Consider the following 24,777-nt stretch of genomic DNA (forward strand, 5'->3'; position numbering starts at 1 on the left):
AGTGCTCAAAATGGATATGAATTTCAATCACAAAAACTGTGTATGTTGTGCTTCTTACACACGTGCTTGTGAGCTGATGGTGCTTCCTGCTATAACTCAACTTTTCAATCCGTGCCTTTATGAACTGTAATTACTTTGGGGCACTCTTTCTTCTGCCAGCTTCTGGGTTTAACAAGCATCCACTGCATTACCACAATTCTAAGAGAAACCAATCAACACTTTTATGTAGTCTTAATTCTTTGTGTTTTCCTGATAATCTGGTATCCAAAAATGTTCACCCATCCTATACCAGCTTTAATATTAAGAATAAGTTCTAAAGAAAAAAAATAAAGAAAAATCATTTTTATTTAACTACAAAACACCAAAAAAACTGTTTATTTCTGAATCATGGAGCTATAGCCATTAATTGCATTTTAAAAGTACAGAAAAGAAGATAGACAAAGGTTAAGAAAGTTTTCGGTGGTTATGAAAGTCAAAACTTCTGACAACATGAATATTTTTGTTTTTTAAGATTTACTTTTATGGATGTGTGGAACACCCAGACAGGAGGAAGGTCGATTAAGTAGCATTCTAGAAGTGGTTATCTCAACTTTCTACATAGAAGGTGGAATCAGAGCGTGAGCATGAGCAGGCTTGAGGGGACCAAAGCCGTGATGGTAGGCTGGATTACAAAAAGCCAGGGATTGTCTGAAATTGGAATTAAGGTCAAGGGTCAAACACATACACCAAATCCATGCTTCTAGTCCACCCCAAAATCTGGGGGTGAGTGGGGTGGTCCAACAATAAGACAAGTTGACACAACCAGGAGTTGAGAAAGAAACTTCCAGTCAGATTGGATTAGAGCCCTCTCTAAAGGCTTCGTGTTAACTTCATTGCCTCTTTAAAAGTCCCATCTCCAAATTCTGACTCGCTGTGGGGTTAGGGCTTCAGCACATGAATTTGGATGGACATAATTCAGCCTGTAACAGGTGTCTTCTCTAACATTAGACTAACAGCAATAACAAAAACAGAAGAAAAAATAGTCTGTTGAGACAGGTTTTTCCAGAGTTGACAAAGTGTTTTAGGAAGCTGTGCAGAATGGATTGGATCAATGGTGTCCTATAGAATACACAGAAACACTATATCACAGCGTGTGAACTACAAAAGTCTGTGCAGCTGCCGAAGAACTCTTAAACTGCAAAGTGTTTCATATCTCGGGAACATCTGTATTATTTAAAACCGTGTTTATTTTGAACATTGTACATTAAGGAATCCAGTATGTGCTTTATAATATAAATGCTTAGCTTTCTTTGGCCTCTCAGCCTGTTTTCTTATTCTTTCATTCATTTATCCCCCTGGGCCCCAATTCCCAGGAGTGGGGACTACTTTATCTGAACCATATGCACTCTTCCCAGGGACTGACTGGGCTGATTGGTAGAAAATGCACTCTTTGATTTTCTCTGCCTGCTCATTCATTTGTGATGCCTTCAAGGCCACGTTCTTGTCACTGACCTCACTCCAGTCAAAGTCAGGCCCAGGGAGAGGTTCCGTGCACCCAGAGAGGTCATGGCCAGACTGTGGCACCCACGTTCACTCTTCTGCGCATTAGAACAATGTCTGAGTGCCACAGGGCGCCAGCATAGTCAAACCTTTGTTAGAAGACAGATACATTCTGTGTAAAACCATTCACTGGAGAGTAACATTTCACTTCTTTTTTCTTTCAAAAACAGTTTTCACTGCTTCTGATTTAAAAGGGGAAAAAAAACGACAGCTAAATGACTTTTTTAAAATTCTTACTGTGCCGCTGTTTCATGCTATTAAATGACTGTAATTCTGTCAGAATACATACTGACATCGCACGAAGAATCCATATAGTAAAGGCATAATCCTTTAAAATTCAAATAAATAGAAGATTCACCAGGCATGTGACTTTTTACATAGTAAGTGAAAATTTTACTTTGTAATTCTCTGTAGTCCCTGCATTTTTTATAAGCTACTTGGTAAGTTTAATTTACTTTTCTCATTGTAAATCATGCTTCAGAAAAGTGGGCTCTGGGGGTATAAAATGAATATATTTGGGCATTGTCCACGCTGCTGCAGAGGAATGATACTGTACATATTCAAGGCCAGTATCCAAATATTCTGGAAAGCTGAGCCACATAAATATAGAACAGCCTCACACTTCTCACCAGTCACTACATAGTTGGGAAACTATGCATCAGTTAAACAAAGAAATTAAACACATAGGGCCTGCTACATTTAAATATTTAAGTGCCATATTTTAAACAAATCATATTATTGTAGGCCGGAGGATTTCCAAGGCAAAAAATAAAGTCTGGATCTTTCATAGAACACCTCTTTCCCCCCGCCCCCCTTTAGATTTTGAACTTCACACAATAATGCTTTTCATTTCTGTACTTTCTTCAAATGTTTCCACTTCTTAGAGGCTACATTGTTTTGTAAGAATAAACTGTAGGTTTTCCAACAGAGCCTCTCTCTCCCACTCTGCCCTGAGGGAGTTAGCGCTTCTGCACACCACTTATTTTCATTTCCCTCACCCTAAAAATGATCAAATAAGGACTGCTTCCCCACCAACATTTCTAGGGCAAGAGGCTCTGACAAGTGCAACCTTTATCACCACAAACATCTCTTCTCTTTCCTGCTCTGACACGTCCAAAGAAAAAGATTATTTAGCACACCCCGACCGTGTTAGAATTAGGGCTCCATTACAAAGACACAAGGTGAATATCCAGTTTTAAGCCATTGGAAAGTGGATACTTAGAGCATCTCTGCAATTCTGCCACTAACAATTGGGAAAGCTCAACACATGCTACAGAATCGGTACTCTCTCTTCAGAGGCTGCCCCTTCTTGTGCAGCCAACAAAACAGACATTTGTTGGCTGCACAATTCTCAGCATCCTGGTTCAAACAAGGATACTGCATATTACATATTCTTTACTATTTTGGAGTTGCCATGGCAGAGAAGAGAAGAGATATTTTTGTTGATGGAATGTCTCTTAACAGAGCTCCTTATTTTGGCCTTCCTGACTTTCTGACGCAGTTTTCAGATCTACTTCAAAATATTTCCCTGACTTTCTTTCTTCTTTTTTAAAAATTATTTAAAGCAATCAACATGCCAGCTTCCCAGAAAGAGCAGAAGATACTTTATTAAACATGCAAATGGGCAGATGACTGAGATTTGAAGACGTGGAGTTTAACTTCCAGTCCCAGTTCCTACTAGTCCTTTCTCAGCTTCCCTTTCCCTTTTTCTTTCCATTCACTTTGTCTTCTAGTTATTCATTGCTGCCTTGTCATTTTAAAAAAAACAACAACAACAACAGAATCAGTGTGTCAGATTGGGCTGGGTTATAGTGTCATCTGAAAGAAAATCCTAATGGCTTAAAATAACAAGTTTTATTTTTTCACACACCAGATATGCTTAGTGGATTGGTCGGGGGCTTTGCTCTGTGTTATTCTTCCCCTGGGAATCAGGTTCAGGGCGTGGCCTTCATCCAGAGCGAAGGCCAACAACTGTGGCCGGTAGACCACATCTGGCCTGCTGCCCGGTTCTGCAGGACCCAGGAGATAGGATTGGTTTAAACATATTGCGTTAAAATAACTTTTTAAGGAATAATATTTTCTATAAAAACTATATGACATTTACATCTCAGTGTCCATAAATGAAGTGTTATCGAAACACAGCCACGCTCGTTCACTTACACATCTCCCAGGGCTGTTTTTGCTCTACAACAGAGTAGTTGAGTAGTTGCAACAGAAGCCTAAAATATTTGTCATGTGGCCCTTTACAGAAACATGTTTCCGACCCTTGAACTAGAGCACTGCTGGTCACCGTGCAGACAGTAGAAGAAAGAATGGGAAACCACGCACTCATCGGGCTTCCAGCTACCAGTGGCACACAGACTTCTGCTCACACTCATTGTCTAAAGCAAGTCACATAGCTACCCTGGATTTCAGCAGAGGTGAAGCAGTGCAATCCTACCCTGTCTGTGCCCAGGAGAAGAAGCAAAAACAATGTGATGACCAGCACTGATAATTATGACAATTAAGAAAAATAAATTAGAATATAATTAATTACCTGGTAAATAGATTCTCTATTTTACAAATAATCTACTGGTTGTCACAGAAAAGAGGGCAAGTAACAAGAATTTCTGGCTACTTCCCCTGAAACAAAACTCTGAAGATGCCACAGAAATGAGACGGAGGTTGAGGAATCTCAGAACTTTGCACCAAAAGTATTGGGAGCTCTTAGGGATAGAGGTCAGAGCCTGTTGTAACTGGAGGAGGAGGGCTGAGGGTAAGACAGTGACCAAATGCAGAAGCCTGAGATGCAATAACAGGGGAAAGTCTGGCAAAGAGCTTTCTAATGGGGCCCATTGCTTTCCATAACATTGCCCTAAAATGCCGTCACTCATCTCTTTGCCAGAGCGAAGCAGAGCAGCTGAGGACCAGCAGGCTAGAGGAGAACAGCCACAGGAGAGCGCAGGAGCTCAGGCGGGATGACAGTGAAAACCTACACGTACAGGCAGGCCGGACCCATCTTGAGCATTCCCTTCCCTCATTTCTTTACTTTTTCCTATCCTTCTGCCCCCATATACCATAATCTATAAATACAAATGAGAACACAGTTTCTTAAAAAGAGCCATACACAGGGAAAGGGTGCTGGAATGGAACACGTGGTAGGACATGGTGAGGGAGAGAGGACCACATGAATGAGAGTGGCCCAGCCAGAGGGTCTCCACTTTGAGCATCACCCCACTCGCCCGCCTGGAAGAGCATAATCTGGGCCTTTTAAAGTTAGACAAAAGAAGAGAAATAAACACAAACAATGACAAATACAACAGGTTGAAAAAAATATTATAAACAACATTAGGCTGATAAATATGAAAACTAGACAAAATTAGTAAATTTAATTTAATACTAAAATACAAATTGAAAGCTTAAATAAATATCCATTAAACAAGTTGAAATGTTAATTAAAGACCTCCTCAAAACCACCAAAAAGGCCCCATGTGCAAATTATTTTACATGTATATGCTTCAAAATTTTAAGAAGTAAACCTTCCTTTTTACATATCATTCCAAAGAATTAAAAAAAACTAACTCATCTTATTACTCCAAATTCAAATAAGAAAGGAATACCAAAAAATAATGATTTAAGCCCTGGCTGGTTTTACTTAGTGGTTAGATCATCCACCTGCGGACTGAAGGGTCAAAGGTTCAATTCGGGTCAAAGTCACGTATCTCGGTTGAAGGCTCCATCTCTGGCCAGTCAGGGTGCATGTGGGAGGCAACCAATTGATGTGTCTCTCTCAAATAGATGTTTCTCTCTGTCTCGACCTCTCCCTTCCACTTGCTCTAAAAAAATCAATGGGAAAAAATATCCTCGGGTGAGGATTAACAAAATTAATGATAATAATAATGATTTAAGTAAATCCAAAAAGAAAGCATTGATAAATTTAACACATATATGCAGGAAAAACTAAGAACACTACAACTATAAATTCATTAATTTGATAAAAGCTATCTGTAAAAATAACTGAAACAAATATTACAATGAATAGTAAAAATGTAGATACATTTTTTTAGAGCCCAGAACAAGGATAGTGCTATCACTGCTACTATTCAATATGCTACTGAAGATCCTACCAACCAAATAAGACAAGAGAAAAAATAGAAATAAGATTATAAAATAAGAAATAGATTAGAATGGATTAAAAAGCAACAACTAAATGCTGCCCAGAAAAGTCCATTTTAAATATAAATACACAGACTGGATTAAAGTAATTGGATGCAAAAAAAATGATATATTATAAAAATAACAAGCATAAGAAGGCTAGAGGGACATATTAATATCTGTCCAAATAGACTTCAAGGCAAAGACCATTGCCAGAGATAGAGACATTTCATAACAATTTAAAGCTCAATAATCAGGAATACGTGATAATCATAGATGTCTATGTGCCTAATCATAGAGCTTCCAAAATTATGAAACAAAAGTTGACAACTTTAAGTAGAAATATAAACAAGTCACCATTGAAGATTTTAACACCCCTCTCTCAGCAACTGATAGAACAAGACAAACTCAGTAAAAACATAGAAGAATTAAACAACAGTATTAACCTGCTTGACCTAAAGATATTTATATAGTACTACACCCAAGAGCAGAAAACACATTCTTTGCAAGTGCACATGGAACAATGTCCAAAATAGAGCATATTCTGGGCTCTAAAACAAGTCTAAATACATTTAAAGGATTGAAATATGGTCAGACTTTGTTCTCTGGCCATATTATGACCATAATAGATATAATTTAGAAACCAATAATAATAAAATATAAAAAATATTCAAAATGTTTACAAATTAGACAACATACTTTTACATAACATGTATTAATGAAGAACTCAGGGAAAATTAAAAAATATTTCAAGTGTAATGACAATGAAAATACATTTCAAATTTTGTGGGCTTTCCAAGGAAAATACAACATGTCGAAATTTGTGCTTAGAGGAAAACTTATAGTTTTAAATGTTTTTATATTAAAAAGGAAGAACGATATAAAATTATCTAGGAAATTAGAAAAACAAGAATAGAAAAAAAAAGTAAACAAAGAAAATAACAAAGAGAAGAAATCCTATCTAGTAAAGAGGGAATATGCTAACTGACACTCATGCCATTGCAAAGATGGCAGTGCCCACAGCCAATAAGGAGGAAATATGCTAATTGACTAACCACCCTCAAAGATGGCAGCACCCACAGCCAATAAAGAGGGAATATGCTAATTGACTGCCACACCCTCAAAGATGGCGTGCCCAGTCCCCTCAGCTCCGCCACTGGGGCAGCAGGCACACTGCCTCCGGAGTCCCCCAGTCCCCTCAACCCCCCAGCCACCCAGGGATGCTCGAGGCTCAGGTAACCAGGGCCAGTCGAGGCTTGTGCTGCCGGCAGTGGCAGCAGCAGAGGCGTGATGGGGTGTTGCCTTTCCCTAATCATCAGGTCACCTCCCACCCCTGAGGGCTCCTAGACTGTGAGAGGGGGCAGGCCAGGCTGAGGGACCCCCCTCCAGTGCGTGAATTTTCATGCACCAGGCCTCTAGTCAATGAAATAAAAACAAATAATAGAGAAAATGTGGAAAGCCAAAGCTGATTCTTTGAAAAGTCCTACAAAATTGATAAACCCATAATTACATTCCTCAGGAAATATGAAAAAAAAGAATATAGGTTATAAATATTAGAAAAAGGGCATATTGCTACAAATTCTAGAGACATTAAAAGAATAATAACAAATACTACAAGTAATTTTATGCCACTCATTAAACAACTTAAATGAAATGGACAAATACCTTAAAAAATGCATCTTAACTAAACTAACATGGATGAAATAATAATTGTGGATAGCTCTGTATCTACTGAGGAAATTGGATTCATTCTCAATAAACATTCCCACAAAGAAAGTTGCAAGCCCAGATGATTTCACTAGTGAATTCTACCAAATACATACAGTGAAATTTTTTTTTAAATCTCATACAAAACTCTTTCAAAATGACCAAGAATATTAATGTACTGGGGGTGGGGGGAGGAAACAAAGCTATATAACAAAGATTTCTTAAGAACCTAAAATGCAGGTGATTTGGACACAACACCTCAGTCCAGAAGGCCACACAAGACAGGCAGGTATGTGGTGAAAGCGGAAGAGAGAAACCGACATTCGGTATGTTTCCCTCCTTCAGCACAGCCATCAGCCGCTCTCAGACTCCGCAAAGCCTGCCTGGCTCTGGGAAGCAGCCAAGGAGCCAATCTGCTCTTGCTCTGGAGGCTCTTTCTCCAGCGTTTCCTGCCCCGCCTGGGCCTGTGGGCTCACCGCTGAAGCTCTGAGCGCAGTGCCAGGCTCTGAGGCCGCAGAGAGGTGGTTTGGAGGAGCAGTGCAGAGCTAGTGGGACAGCCTCTCCTCTTGTAGCCAGGGGGCCGACCCTAGCGGAGGCTGTGGGTCTGGCTCTAGAGCAGTGGTTCTCAACCTTCTGGCCTTTTAAATACAGTTCCTCATTTTGTGACCCAACCATAAAATTATTTTCGTTGCTACTTCATAACTGTAATGTTGCTGCTGTTATGAATTGTAATGTAAATATCTGATATGCAGGATGGTCTTAGGCGACCCCTGTGAAAGGGTTGGTCGACTCCCAAAGGGGTCATGACCCACAGGTTGAGAACCACTGCTCTAGAGCTTTCCAGCATGTGCTGCTCCTTGATGGGAAAGGCAGGCCCCGGGGCCTACTGAGACCAACGAGGAGTCTCCCTGGTGCTCAGACCTGCAAGCAGGGCCTGGGCTCCTGCCTGGAGGGGCGAGCCCTCAGGAGCAGCGTGGGAAGAAGACTCTGTCAGGGCGCTCAGAAGAACCTGGAGCAGCGTTGTGCCTGGAGCTCAGTGTGAAATATGCAACAGGGGAAATCTCTCCCTCCTTCTCCCTCTGAAAAAAAGAGGAAAAAAAGCGGGGGGATAAGCAAGACCTCTGTACCAGGCCCCTTCCCATTGCTTCAGGTCACCACAGTGCTGGATCCTGACCCTGCATTTAAGGAGCCCCTTAGAAACTGACCTTTGCTATTGAATCAATAGCAACATTTGTGATGCCACGGCCATGACTGAGGTTTCATTCTTCAGGCTCTGAGGTGAGGGAACTTGAACACCAATCCTGGCTCTCATCCCACATTCATTAGGAAAAGCTCTTCAAGTCCTACCGTTTTATTTAATATTTATTTGTTTTATTTGTGCTTTTTTTTTTGGAGTCTTTTTATTTTTCTATACCAACCCTGATATATTAGATGGCTTGAGGGACACACACACACACACACACATACACACACACACACATCATTTCTTAGGCTACCCAAGGGACTGTGAACCTCCAGCAGACTCTATGCACCCTATGCACCTGCCCCAGATCCATTTTCAGGAGGCATATTGCCAAAATCAGAGAAGAGTTCTGTGCCCACATAGCACACCCTCACTTTCACTCTGTAACCAGAAATAGAACCAGGTACCTCAGTTAGAGATTGAACACCTGCTTCCCTTCCCCATCCCAAGTTCCCACTGAGTCTGGAAAGAGTGTTTCTTGCATTTGCATCCTGCACGCTCACACTGAGAAAGTGTGCCTGGTGTAGGCCACCAATGGAAGGATTGGCCATTGAAGTCCCTCATTCATGCCATTTGCACTGTCTTCAAAGGAAACTTCTAAGGGATCATATTTGCTTTTAAAATGAATATAAATTATGTGTTAATCTAATATTTCTAATAGTTTTTATGGGAAGAGGTGTTCTGACTTCACAGTTAGCACCGGCTGTATAATTTGTTACACACACCAATATCTGGAGAAGAATATACACAAGTCCCCTTTCTTCACCACAAGGAAATCTTGTTTTGAAATTTGGACGAGCTTCCATTTATCTATATGCAAAATGACTCTTGCATCACATGGCATTGTAAAGATGAAGAAGTGAATGTGAAATCATTCATAACACATCATATAAATTCAGATAATGAAATTTTCATTGGACCAATAACTCAGCCTCCTAGTCAGAGGTCCTGGTTTTCTTAGTTAGGTCTCATTGATTACAAGTAATACAAATCATGTAAAACTAGCTTTAAAAAAATAGAACAATGTTTTATAAGACTGCCATGGTGCATGGGATATAAAGTACAGCATAGGGAATATATTTAATAATATTGTAATAATTATGTCTAGTGTCAGATGGGTATTAGACTTATCAGGATGATCACTTCATCAGGTAAATAATTGTCTAGTCACTATGTTGTTCACTTGAGGCTAACATAATATTGTTTATCAGTTATTATTTAAAAATAAACAGAAAAAGGGGGGCAGGGAGGTTGAGGGTTAATGGGAAATGAGGACACATTTGTAATACCTTAGCCAATAAAGAAGTTAAGAAAATAAATAAATAAAAATAAACAGAAAAAAAGAAAGAACACCATGATATCTTTTTTTAAAATTTTTTTTTTATTGCTTAAGGTATTACAAAGAGTATTACATATGTCTCCTTTTGTTTTCTTTCCCCCTTGACCTTCCCCCCGAACACCATGATATCTTAAAACAACAACAACAACAAAAACTAGAGCCTGGGACGCCTTCTACCTTGTCTTATTTTTTTAGTTGTGTCTCCCTTATTCTTCTCCAATACTACCCTAGACCCAGGCAAGAGGGACCTCTGCCCTTGGCTCAGAATTTTAGAGGTTTCTGCTCTTGCCCTTCCCTGGCTGTGCCCACTCCCATGAGGCAAACAGTCAATGGGTTTAAAGGGACATGGCCCCATGTATGCATAGCCTCCCCCAGTATGTCTGGGGGCAGGGAGTACTTGGGAACTCTCTGTACTATCTGCTCAATATTGCTATGAACAAAACACTCTCTAAGAAATAAAGTCCATTTAAAAAAAGAAGCTGTGCTCTTCCCGATCCCCCATAGCCCCTTCTAGAACATGGTCTGGGAACTCAAGGCGCCAGAATTCCACCCCAACCCCCCCTTACCCCCGCCCCCCCCCCCCCCCCCCCGTGTGCCTGAGTGTTGGGATCCAGCCCCAGCAGGTCCAGAGGTTCCCCAAGCTGTGGACGGAGTAGGTGAAGAAAGAATGTCATGGAGGCAGCGTTCAGTTGATCAGCAAAGCAAGGTTCTCTCTTTTTATTGTACTGTTACATCTGTATTTATACCATTTGATCCTATAAGCATGCCTCTATAATCACAGCATGGTATGTTTTGGGTAACCTTCTACAGTTCCTTGTTTCATTTCCATAGTTTCTTATCTGACCTTTGCCAAAAATCCTGTCTCTATCTAGTTCTGTTGATTTTAATCTTGTCTAAGTTAATCTCTGTGTTCCATTATAAGGGCTATTCCAAGGTCATTGCTCTACTGATAAGCTACAAGGAAGTGACTGAAGGAGATTATCCTACCCAGTAAAGGTTATGTTCTCCCAGCCCTGCTGCTTGCCTTCCCTGGAACTGCCCTCTGTCGGTGGGTCTCCAGGGATATAGGCTTTGGTGCTTTCCCTAGTGGGCAGACCCCTGGGGATGTGGGCCCAACAAATCCCTAATTTATTGCCAACAGTCTTAGTCCAAGTTCTTCATAAGTCTCTTCCTTAGTCCTGGTAATCCCTAACTCCAGGAAAAAATGGTCACCTGGGGAAAGAAACCTTTTTTGGGGAGGTGGTCCTGTTTAAAACACATAGCGCTAAGAGGGGTAGCAAACATATGCCATATATGCCAGGTCCCTTGAAACATAAGCTGTGCAGATGTTTCTTCCCTGCAGCGACTGTGTCAAGCAACAAGGGTGGGCCGGCTTCTGGCACCTGAGTTTATATCTGCAACCTGCACCAGCCTCTTTCCTGGTCCTGTCTTCATGAGGACAGACTGGTCTGCCGGTATGGCCCTCTAGCCCCAAGGCATGGTGCAGGTGGATGGTGCTTGAATGAGCTCCTGGGGTGTCCATGTGCATGTAACAAGTGGCCCTTTGTGATACTGATAAAAGAGGAGAGCCTGCAGACCATCTCTCTCCTCCAAAATCACTTTCCATTGTGGAATTCTGAAGATTCTCAGAATTTTAAATTGTTAAACATCACCTCCCAGATTATTATGAATTAATTATATTTGCCAAGATAGAAAGATAGAAAATATATTGTGTAATAGTTCGTTTTCTTAATTTATGCCTTTTAAATATTTAAACACATGATATGGGGGCTACCATCTGTACTCTTGCTCCTGGTCCCAATAATATTGGGGGTAATTCAATTCTTTCCCAAAGGTAGGTTGTATCCCCAGCTCCAAGGTAACAAGCAATAGGCTCAGTCACGGGAGGAGAACAGACTCCAGTGCCTCAGCTCTAACTCTGAAGGAGTCTGGGAGAGAGTCTGATTGGCTCAATTTAGGTTGGGGAGGAAGGGAGGGAGGGACGGCTGCAACCCCTGGTCTAAACATTTGAGTACTTTGGAAATGGGCCTTTTCATGGAAATAAGTCTGTTAGGGGAGGGAGACATGCCTGCGGTAGAATGGGAAGTTCCCAGAGAAATTTGGCTAGGGAGAATCCCCCTTGAGTACCCAACTTCACAGCTAAAACCAATGCAAATTGTATTCCTCTTATTTCAATAGGACCAAATAGTGGGAAATCAATATATTCCTATTAGAAAACAGATTACACCATACTTCTAAAAGTCTCTTTCACAGTTGGCTCTAATGAGAGCAATTAGTATGATCTATAGTGGAGAGGATATTTCTGTTAAAAGACAAATTAAAGTTTTAATGAAATTATATTCAACCCTCATTCTCAGGTGTTTTTAAAAAGTGATCAGTGTGCTAATACAAGTCTAATACTTGTTTCCTTATTAGAAAATCAAGCTAACGTGTTTTTAAAAACATTCCATTGACTTATTCTTCTCTATCTCCTTTGTTATAAAAAAAAAAAAAAAAAAAAAAAAAAAGGTGGCAAACCTAATAAGGTACACAATGTTTCATTAAAAAACACTTGCCAAGCCTTCCAGCTGTAATAGAATGAATACAGTTCATAACTGGGCTCTCTAACAGTCCTATTTGAAAAAAATACAAAGGACTGGAAACTAGTATTTGCTTTGGATACAAGAAAAGCACGTAGAATAACAGTGTTTCAGCAAGATCATCTCCATGTGACAGTGTGAAATATGGAAGAAATGAGAAAGTATACTTTCAACCTTTTCTGAAAGAAAAGGAAAAACCCATCAAAAGGAGAAAAAAAAACACAGGCATACATTGTTACTGTTTCCATATATGCTTCTTCACCTCAAATAACCTAATGTTACTGTTTACACTTAAACTGAAAGGTCCATCCATTCTACCCAAGTCTGAAGCTTAACCTCTTCAAAACTTGTGCTGATTTCATTTGGCTCCCATAGACAATACACAACCATCCAGAAGTCATCAGCAATTCTAAACAAAGCATTATTTGCTCTGGAGCAACAGAAGTTCCCTAATTCTATATAGGAGGGGCTTATGGGCAGTAATCCAGTTACAATGGGGAAAGAAGGGGGTCTTCAAACATTTTGCCTGAGTATACATTTAAAAACCATTTAAATGCTGTGAAGCCCCCACAAAATGTTTAAATCTAAATATATAATTTTCCTCCCACATAAGTTTATATAGTAAAAAAGAAGCAAATCCAACATATTGCATATTTTGACATTTTAAAAATAAAATGGTTATAACACTTTTTCAATGTGTCAGAAAGAATATAGTGATTTGACAGCACATCATTTATTTTAAAAACATATAAACAAGTTCTTCTTTAACAGTTCCTTTTGCTCCTTGAATTCTTATTTTCTTTTCACATCCTTCACAAAATTGCATGATGTAATATATTTGGTGTTTTCTACTTCATTTCAATCATCTCTGTAATGTTTCTTTGCAATAGAACTATGTATAGAAATTGAAATTAAATGGAGTTCTTTTCCTGTAACAACAATGATCTAAGTGTTTCATTAAAAACCTTCTGGCCATCGTTAGTATTAATGATCAATAATTGTCATCCCCATAAAGTATCACACATTCACAGTATGCTGGGATTGGAGATGGGAGAGAGCTAGTAGGCCTTTTTTAATCAAGTGGGAGAAGGACAATTGTGAAAGAAAAAGCAGCAAAGTACAATGACTCTTGACCAGGGAGAAATTCTCAGGTAGATCCATTTTTAGAAAGAATAAACACAAACGTTTAATATCTATAAATGGACTCTCATAAAGTCATATGTGTCCAAGACCCATGGGGAAATCTTGTATCCCAGGCATTGCAGACTGGTTTGAAGATTTTTAAGCTAGAGGAATTTACCTAAGATTACATTTAAATAGTAAGCACATTATTTTACATAGATTGTTTGTGGCGGTCAATAAACCATTGAAGTTTTGTAATGATGCTTTCTATTGAACATCGAAGAAAATCAACTTGGAAATGTATAATTATTTTTATTTGGACTCGCTTGAGAAGCTTTGGGTAGAGATTAATGAGGAACTAAAACCAGCTTCTTGCCACTCCTGCTCATATCCTGTTCATCTCGTATCATATCAAACCCTTTATCATTGCTACCATTTGGTCTGCAGAAGGAGCTGGGGTTTTCTAATCCTTCCTAAATACTCAGTGCTTAGTCAATTTAAGATTTCTGGCATAAGTGGGGAGATCTTCTGTTAGGAAAGTTGTACTCCTTTCCATCTGTGCTTGCAATAGACTCAATCCAGTATGAATCTCTATCTTGCCTTTAAAACTTCACTGGAAGAAATAAAGGAGCAGCCATTACAGTCCAACATCCAAAATTATTCTTTATCTTTTCCCGTAGAGCTATGGTCTTCATGAGCATTTAGTCCAAGTTATTACAGATGACAGTTCTCCAAATAGCTTTCCTCCGTGGAATAACAGTACCCACCTTCCAGATAGCAATAACTGCTCTTGGACTCACCACTCAGCCAATTCCCACTTTTAGGTACCTATTCCATATTTTCTTTTTTTTAATTTTTATTGATTAAGGTATTACAAATGAGTCTTTATCCCCCCCATTGTCCCCTCATTCCCCCAATCCTGCCCTCACCCTCACCCCCTGTTGTCTGCGTCCATCGCCTATGCTTATATGCATGCATACAAGTCCTTTGGTTGATCTCTCCCCCTTACCATATTTTCTTCAGACGAAGGTTCAGTTGTTATAATAAATCTCAGAATAACAGTGGTTTAAACAAATGTTTATTTTCATGTAACAATCCAACTTTACGCAGAACTGGGTTGCTATGGCAGCTTCGTGATATTAGAAACCCAGGGCTCATGTTATCTTGTTGCTCTGCTGTCCTAAATAGTTGCCTTCATCAAAGAAGTTTCCGCATCACATCCACATCTCAGATAGCAGGAGGAGAAGAGAGAACAGGGACAGATATGCTTCTCCCCCTTAAGGGCATGACCCAGAAATTGCACACGTTACTTATGCTCCTATCCATTCATCAAAGTTACACCTGGTGGCAAGGGAGGCTGAGAAGTGTAATCAGTCAGTGCATGGCCACATGTCCCAACCAAAAAATTCAACCACATAGAAAAAGGGAGCGACTGGATATTGGGGGGAAACTAGTAGACTCTGCTACAATGTCTATTGGAAAAGCTGAGTACATTAACTATTCAATGTCAAAAGCATCCTTTGGATTACTGCTCTGAATTACACACAATGGCAAAATAAATAAATAAATAAATAAATAAATAAATAAATAAATAAATAAATAAAATAGCAATCACTGCTACTTTATCAGGTCATGTGATATTATCTGTTCAATGATTGTTTTCTCACTTGACTGGGTGAACATTATCCCTCAAATAAGAATTCAAATTATGTGGTATGGCTTTATATCAAATCAAAAGAACTTCTGAGAGCAAATAGATCAATATTTTCTCAAAAGAACCATGACTTACTTAAAACGACGGAAAAAAATACACATTTCCCTCACATAAGCTTTTCTTTTCATTAGAATGTTATATCCAGAAAGCAATTATTTTTCTTTCCCTTCCTCATTCCTTTTCTCTTTCCCTCTATCTTCTTCCTGGATTAATATTTAACAAATGGGTATAAAGTACCTATTTAGGCCAGGAATTTTCACATGTATATTATCCCATGTAAGCCATATAACAATAATATGAGGTATGTACCATCTTTAGTTTATAAATGAGAACATTGGGAATGAGAGAAATTTATTGACTAGCTTAAGAGAGTATCACTAAGTTACACAACCACACTATGATAGCGCTTGATAGAAACTTCCAAGAAGCCATATATTTCTGTCCCGGCCTAAAACAGATGATATGCTTATGTAGTTTTCAGTGAGAGGGCCAAACATCGCAATCCAATAGATCAAACTAACTAGTGTAACTGGTTTGAAGAGTAATTTTAAAACACAGGCTTGTCATCACCCAAAATAGGTTCATTCTTTCTTCCTTAGTAACAGAAACTCCAATTTAGCCAGGCACAAAGCTGGCCTTTGCATCCAAGTATGACCAGTGTAAGCAAAATTTTTCTGTACACCATATAGAAAGTGTTCTTACAGGCAAGAGGCAAAGCCTCTGTCTTCCATTATTATTTTTGCAGAATCAAATGTAAATGTGATATTGGAGCCTATGTGGGTCAAACTGTGTCTCTCCAAAAAATAAGATATGCTAACATTATAATCCTTAAAACCTGTGAAAGAGACCATATTTTGACTGTACTTTTTCTATGTTTAAGTGTTTAGGTATGCAAAGACTTACCATCTATCCTATCTAATAAAAGAGAAACATGGTAATTGGCGTACGACCGCTACCCTTCCCATTGGCTAAACAGGGCGATATGCAAATTAACTGCCAGCCAAGATGGCGGCCAGCAGCCAGGCAGCTTGAAGGAGGACTGCAACGTTCCACGCCTGCCTTGCCGGCCTCTGAGCCTGCAGTTTGAAACATAGTTACAAAGATAGAAGCTAAACAAAACCCCAGAAACCAGCTTTCAGTGAGCTGGGATCTCAGAGCTGGAGTTGATACAGAGTTTCGATTATAGAACCCAAACAAACCAGATACCATCTTTCAGCAGCAGAGGCCTCAGAGCTGGAGCCAGGCTAAAGCTGGCTCAGAATAAAAAAAAAGAAAAAGAAAAAAAAGAGTAGTTGGGAACTTCAGTCCCAGCCTGAAAACAGCCCTCAGCCCCTCACCCAGGCTGGCCAGGCACACCAGTGGGGACCCCCACCCTGAAGGGTATGTGACCAGCTGCAAACAGCCATCATCCCCTCATCCAGACTGGCCAGGCACCCCAGTGGAGACCCCCACCCTGATCCAGGACACCCTTCAGGGCAAACCAGCCAGCCCCACCCATGCACCAGGCCTCTATCCTATATAGTAAAAGGTAATATGCCTCCCAGCACAGGGATCAGCGGAGCAGCGAGGCCTCCTGGCACCGGGATCAGCGTGACAGGGGGCAGCACCCAAACCCCCTGATCGCCCTGCGGCTCTGTGTGTGACAGGGGGCAGGGCCACAACCTCCCTATCGGCACTGCTCTGTTCCTGACAGGGGAAGGCGCCCCAACCCCCTGATCAGCCCTGCTCTGTGCCTGATAGGGAGGAGCACCCCAACCCCCTGATCGCCCTGCGGCTCTGTGTGTGACAGGGTGTGGCGCCCCAACCCCCCCACCCCACGGGCCCTGCTCTGTGTGTGACGGGGTAGAGCCATAACCTCCCCATCGGCCCTGCCCTGAGTGTGACAGTGGTGGCGCCCCAACCCCCTGATCGGCCCTGCTCTGTGCGTGACAGGGGGTGGTGCCCCAACTCCCCTATCGGCCCTACTCTGTGAGTGACAGGGTGGAGCTCCTCAACCCCCTGATGGGCCCTGCTCTGTGAGTGACAGGGGGGAGTTCCCCAACCCCCTGATGGGCCCTGCTCTGTGCGTGACAGGGGGGAGCTCCCCAACCTCCTCATGGGCCCTGCTCTGTGCGTGACAGGGGGGAGCTCCCCAACCCCCTGATTGACCCTGCTCTGTGCGTGACGGGAGGAGCTCCCCAACCCCCTGATCAGCCCTGTTCTGTGCGTGACAGGGGGTGGCGCCGCAATCTCCCCATCGACCCTGCCTTGAGTGTGACAGGGGGCAGCGCCCCAACCCCCTGTTTGGCCCTGCTCTGTACATGACAGGGGGTGGTGCCGCAACCTCCCCATCGACCCTGCCTCGAGTGTGACAGGGGGCGGTGCCCCAACCCCCCAATCGGCCCTACCCTGAGCGTGACTGAGGGTGGCATTGCAACCTCCCAATCTGCCCTGCTCTGTGCATGACAGGGGGCAGCGCCCCAACTCCCCAATCGGCCCTGCTCTGAGCCCGACCAGGGGCTGCACCTAGGGATTAGGCCTGCCCTCTGCCACCCGGGAGCAGGCCTAAGCCAGCAGTTCGTTATCTCCCGAGGGGTCCCAGACTGCGAGAGGGCACAGGCCCGGCTGAGGGACCCTCCCCCCCCCCACCGAGTGCACAAATTTTTGTGCACCGGGCCACTAGTATATATATAAAAGGCTAATATGCAAAGTGTCTCCTTGGGTGTTCGACCCAGAGACTGGGAGGTCAATCTCTTACTATGATGTGTGCTGACCACCAGGGGGCGGCATGGAACGAAGGAAGGCCCTGGCCGGCAGCCGGAAGGCCCTGATCAGCCCTGATTGCTGGCCAGGCCTAGGGACCCTACCCATGCACGAATTTTGTGCACTGGGCCTCTAGTTGTGTTATAATTTCCTACAGTATTCAGTAACATGCTGTTTAGGTTTGTAGCCTAAGAGCCCTAGGTTATACCATACAGCCTAGGTAGGTACTAGGCTGTACCATCTAGGTTTGTGTAAGTGCACTCTGTGATGTTTGCACAACAAAATCAGCTAACAGCACATCTCTCAGAACATATTCTGTTGTTATGGAATATGTGACTGTATTAAATACTTACTTCCACTTACATGAAGCATCAAAAATAATCAAATTCATAGAATCAAAATGTGGAGTAGTGGTTGTCAGGAGTTGAGAAGAGGGGGGAAAGGGGAGATACCAATCAATAAAGTTTCAGACAAGCAATACAAATAAGTTCTAGAGATATGCTGTATAACACTGTACCTCTAGTCAGTGATAATACGGTTTACACTAAAACACTGGTTAAAAGAGTAGATCTTATATTAAGTGATTATCTCACAATAGGATAAAATATAAAATACAACTGATCTTTCATTAAAGGTAGTTCAAGAAGCACATTTCTGCACCAGGAATCAGCAAATGTTCTGTGTAAATAAGTATATGGGCTTTTCAGGCCATATAGTCTCTGTTGCAAGTACATAACTCTACTCTTTTAGCATGAAAGCAGCCATAGGTAATCTAAATGAATGAACATGGCTGTGTTTCAATCAATCTTTATGTTCAAAAACAGATGGGCCCTCGCTTTTTTGGCTCAGTGGATAGAACATCAGCCTAGGTTTGATTTCAATCAAGGGCCCATGGTTGTGGGCTCGATCCCCAGTATGGAGCATGCAGGAGGCAGCCAATCAATGATTCTCTCTCAACATTGATGTTTCTCTCTATCTCTATCTCTCTCCCTCTCCCTTCCTCTCTGAAATCAATAAAAAATATATATATTATTAAAAAAAAAACAACCAGATGGTGGGCCAGATTTGATCCAATAGCTATGGTTTGCTAAATCCTGTTATAGACCATAAACTTCCAGAGAGTGAATGTCTCATTTATTTTATTCCTAATTGTCTCCCCAGTGCCTAAAATAATCTCTCCAATAACAGGTGCTCAATAAAAAAGTATTGAACAGATGAATAGTCTACTCTCTGTTACAGATGCAGAACTTGCTTGTTTTGAGGTGACAGTCATATGTCCAAGGTCACGGATACTATGGATGACCATTGATAGGGTGTTAACTTGTCCTGGTTAACAAGATAAAAACCACAGATGTTTCAAAGATCAAATATAGTCTGGGAAGCAAAGGCGATCACCAGTTGCTAGAAATAAGAAAGAAAGAAGCTATTGGAACTTGGTAGGTTTTTAAGGAAGCTGAGAGGAATGGGGTGGGGTGGGAGAGGGGGGTGTGAGGGGTGGGAAGTTAGAAGGAGCATATGATGGATTGCTTAGTGAGGTTGGAGAGATGAGTGAGAGGTGGCAATGACCCAGAAGGTAGCAATTTCCTCTAACAAGGCAGGTGGGGATAGTGGCCCAGGTAGATTAGACTAGAACAGCGGTTCTCAACCTTTGGGGGTCAAATGACCCTTTCACAGGGGTCGCCAAAAATACATCCTGCATATCAGTTATTTACATTACAATTCATAACAGTAGCAAAATTACAGTTATGAAGTAGCAACGAAAATAATTTTATGGTTGGGGGTCACCACAACATGAGGAACTGTACTAAAGGGTCGCAGCATTAGGAAGGTTGAGAACCACTGAACTAGAAGGAATTGCTTGGTAATCCATTGCACTATCCTCTTTACAAACCGCGAGAGTGTGAGAGAGAGCACACAATTTCCATTTCAAGGTAACACTAAGCCACTAAGTAGACGCCATGAGCATAGCTCACCCTCGAGAATTGAAAAAATGTAAGAAGTTATCTTGAAAATTAAATAGTAGCAAACATGTCCAAGGAAGGGGATTTGGTCCCTTTATGAATCCTGTAATAGATGGATGTGTAGAGATCACAACCAGGAGCCACAGAATAGTATTGGAGTGGCGGTAATACAAGGAAGTGTGTCATCATGCTAGAAGCCTCTGAAAAAGTGTAAATAATGACTGTGTTCACCAGAGGAAATACATTGCTTCCACTTGTCCCCTCTCCAATGGGCCTGTTCCATTGTGGAAATCAAGTCATGTACAGTTGTCATATTAAATTCCTTTATTTAAAAATAAAACAACACAGAACCATTCTGATGACTGCTAAGATCAGGTCCACAAGCCTCTGGCTGACATGCAAAGTTCTGCATCATTTGCTCCCAATCTACCTCTCTAGTCACTTTATGCCAAAACCCCTTTCCCCACATGTATGTTTCCTAGAGCCACACCAGGCCCTTCACTGTTTCCCTCAACATGCCTGGCACTTTCACAGGAAAAAATGTCTGCGCTCTAGCTGGTCTCTGGCCTGCAATGCCTTTCTTCTCCTCTCCATCGAACAAATTCTTATCCCCCTTTGAGATCTACACTGTGGAGCTTTCATGGCTCACTTACCCAGTTTGTCTCTCATTCCACTGCTCTGCCATTAGATTACATCCCAAGTATTTGTTTGCATGTCTGCCTTTGGGCTGAGGCAGGGAGCTCCTTGAAAGCTAGTTTCTTGTTTTTTAAATTTATTGTTGACACTAGTACAGATGTCCCCTATTTCTCTCCCTCTTTTACCCACTTCCACCCAGCCCCTACTCCTCAACCCCACCAACACCCATCCCCGACTCTGGCCTTCAGCGCACTGTTGTCTCTGTCCATGAGCTATGCTTATATCTTCTTTGGCTGTTCTCTTCACCTTCTTTCCCCCTCCCCATCCTCCTCCCTTCTGACCTCTATTAATTTGTTCCATGCATCTATGCCTCTGGTTCTATTTTGAAAGCTAGTTTGAGTAGTCTGGTGCTTAAGCATAACTGACAAAAATGCAAATAGCCCATGATGCTGCACTTAAAGCAATGATAACAGTATTTTGTCCTGCTTTCTCTCTTGCTACACTAATTTCCCTTTCTACACTTAACTCTTCCCAGCTGAACCTTCTATTTTGCTACTCTCACACCCAGGCACAGAAGAAAACATCTGTATGCAAGGTTGATAAGCTTATCTTTAAGAAGGGCCTAATAGCCAGGCAGGCATGGCTCAGTGGTTGAGCATCGACCTATGAATCAGGAGGTCACGGTTTGATTCCTGGTTAGAACACATGCCAGGGTTTCAGGCTCGATCCCCAGTGTGGGGCGTGCAGGAGGCAGCCCATCAATGATTCTTTCTCATTACTAATGTTTCTATTTCTCTCTCCCTCTGCCTTCCTCTCTGAAATCAATAAAAAACTTTTTTTAAAAAAAGGGCCAAATAAGTGTTTCAATTGTGTTTTCTAATTATTGAATGCCCAAACCCACAAAGACCCTTTAGAGAACTTTTCAATCCTGTGAGTGCATTTTTAAGGAAATGTAACTAGTATATTTTTATTAGTTATCTTACATTTAACTTATCAGCATAACTTACTGCATCTAAAGCATTTCCTTGGGAAGCAGAACAATCTACTTTTCCTCTATTAACAGGGTGTTGTTTCTCCAACTGAAACTTGGCACATAATAATATTAATTAAACCAAATCTTTAGTTTCTTCAAAATAGTGTTCCCAAATAAACACAATAAAGTTCACGATCTCTGGGTTAGTATGTGCCATCAGGGGACTACAATGGAACCCGACATTTTCTTTCCTTTCCTTCCCTTCTCTCTCTTTCTTTCTTTCCTTCTTTCTTTCTTCTTTCCCTCTTACTTTGTTGTGTTATTAAACATTTTCATATCATAATAATATCATAATGTTTTAGTTTTATAATAATAATGTTTTAAAACTATTTGAAGTTACATGGAACACCCTCATAGAGTTTTAATGTTGCAGTAAAATAAACATCCTTCTGAAGTTGGCCTTTTGACATTTTATTTCATAATAAGCCTTAAAGAAGTAGACTTATTCTTCCCCAAATTTTCTCACTTAAAACAGTTATCAAGGTACAATTTCCTCAAATCTAAAACATTTACAAAGTTACAGGAAGCAAACAATAAAAAAGAGACTGTATTAAAAATGACACAAGTGACTAGGCTAAATCTACTATTTCAAAAAAGCATCTTAAAAAACAGAAAATAAAATAAATTTATTTATTGAAATTATATTGTGATCTAAAGCAGACAAAATTATGTGTATTTCTCAGAGCCTGTTTTTTCTGTACTTATTCACTGTTGTCCCACATCTTGTTCCTGCCTTTCCCAGTTGCCATATTTTTCATAGGAGATCTCAGCTCCCTAAGAAACTGGTCTAGGAAATGTTGTATGAATTCTGGTACACTTTGGATTTTTATGGTGAATTCTAGTGGTGAGATGGAGCCTATTTGGTCTTTCTTTGTGTTTTTCTTTTTCCTCTCTTGTTTTAATTTTCCTGTCATGCCCTTATGAAGTAGTCCAATGGGGAATGCAATATTAGAAATAGATTTTTTAAGAGAGAACAAGGAAAATAATGCAAGGTCTTACATTTTCTGTATTTATGAGGGGTACCATTCAACGGAAAAGGAAAAAAAATAAGCAAACAATAGATTAACTTAGATATGAGCATCTATAAAATTCATGATCTTAAACAATTCTAGGAACAGAATTTGTAATTCAAAAGCTAAAAATAAAACCTCAGAGGGAAGAAGGGGTGTGTGTGTGTGTTAAGAGATCAACCAAAAGACCTGTATGCATGCATGGAAGCATAACCAATGGACACAGACAGTAGGGGGGTGAGGGCATGTGCTGGGATGTGGGAGTGTCTGGGGAGAGGTCAATGGGGGGGAAAGGAGACTTATGTAATACTTTAAACAATAAAGAATTTAAATTTAAAAAAAGACTAGAAATAAAATATTGTTGGGGTTTTGTTTTTGTTTTTGTTTTGTTTTTTTGTTTTGTTTTTTTTTAGCTGTGACAAGTGGTAGTAATTTTCGCTTGGACATGCTTATTCAACCTCTATTTCCTGAGCAAGAGTCTATGTTGGAAATGGGGAAAGATACCAAAAAGTTAGTTTCTATATCTTTAGAATCCACGAGATATGGTCCAGTTAACAGCAGGGACATAAAGCAGGGGCTCGGCTCTGATAACAGACCCGTCCGTAGGAGTGTGGCAAACATTTTCAACCAACTCAGATGCTGGGAGAGGCCCAGTGAGAGAACTATACTCTGTATCTGAAACATTACAACAAACAATTGGGGGGGGGGGGGCGGGGGGGCTGCCTATCCTAAGAAAGTCCCTCAGGTAACCTTTACCAAGAAATAGGAACACTTCTAACCATGATGTCTAATAACTATAGTCTAGTCCTCCAGAAGCTTTCAGGAAAAAAAATGAGAAAGCCAGTAAGTCAACTCATCAGTACCAGTGAAGTCAGTCAATTGATGCAGTCAAAATCCAAGTCTCCAGGAACAAACAAGAGTAAGGTAAGATGTCAGATTTTCAGGGAAAAATTACACACAGTGAGTAAGGTCCCAGATATCAAGGTGAGTGGTCCATTGTTAGAACTGAGGCACAAAAATCAGAAACCAACTTAGAGCAAAAATCATAATGTTGCATTACAGAATCCTTTACTGTTATCTCTCCTCAGAATTGGTCCTGAAGGTTAGGGCAAGGTTGAATATACCTTAGGGTTCAAGTACAATTAGCATTGAAGTGGAAAGTACTGCAAAATCCAGCCGACAGCACGGAGAATTGGTCCCTAACCTCATGACTTGCACTGTAAGACCTAAGAAGAGAATGGGGAGATGGTTCCCCAGAAGAAACACGAGTTACTGTTTTACCAAAGGAAGAGTTCATGGACATAGAGTTGGCAAAAACAAAAGCTGTCCCCCAACTGTGAATTTCAATGCAGTACTGTGGTCTAATGAAAAAAAAAAAGAACAGAAAAATGATGGTGTGTATTCTGAAAGATTTCAGCTCTAGATCCATCCAAGATCATTAACTACTGTAGAATTCATGTGATCTTAATGTATTGGATAGGACTGACGTCTTCATGGTTTCTTGAAAGTTCTAAGTGAACTTTGAACTGATGATTGAGTTTCATGTGTGAATGCAGTAATGAACTTTGCTCTCTTTTCATTTCCCTCTTTCCGACTATTGAAAGCTATACTCATATGCTTACAGATTATAGTATGCAGCGAATGCTTCAAAAACTTGTGACTATTCTTCCTAGCACTGCAAGGCCAATTCAGCTAATTAATGACACCAAGAATAAAGAGATAAGAAGATAACAAGTACTATTTGAGATCAATCTCATGGCCATTGCCCATCTAGCCCAGGAGTAGAGAATGGCTTGATTCTATGATAGTAACCACCAAACCCTAAAAATATAATCCCAAAATACTCTCAGCTTCCTTTTGCAACAATCAGGGTTTTTTATTATTAGCCAACTTTTTTAAAATATATTTCTTTATTGATTTCAGAGAGGAAGGGAGAGGGATAGAGAGATAGAAACACCAGTGATGAGAGAGAATCATTGATCGGCTGCCTCCTGCACACCCCCCACTGGGGACTGAGC

The 24,777-nt window shown here is 40.9% G+C and overlaps 1 pseudogene; it reads left to right on the forward strand.

Annotated features, from left to right (window-relative positions):
* The first annotated feature begins 20,077 nt into the window (after positions 1-20,077).
* LOC118649730 lies at positions 20,078-20,294 on the forward strand (annotated as a pseudogene).
* Positions 20,295-24,777: the final 4,483 nt, after the last annotated feature.

This window comes from Myotis myotis, unplaced genomic scaffold (assembly GCF_014108235.1).
Source record: "Myotis myotis isolate mMyoMyo1 unplaced genomic scaffold, mMyoMyo1.p scaffold_m19_p_3, whole genome shotgun sequence".
NCBI lineage: Eukaryota > Metazoa > Chordata > Mammalia > Chiroptera > Vespertilionidae > Myotis > Myotis myotis.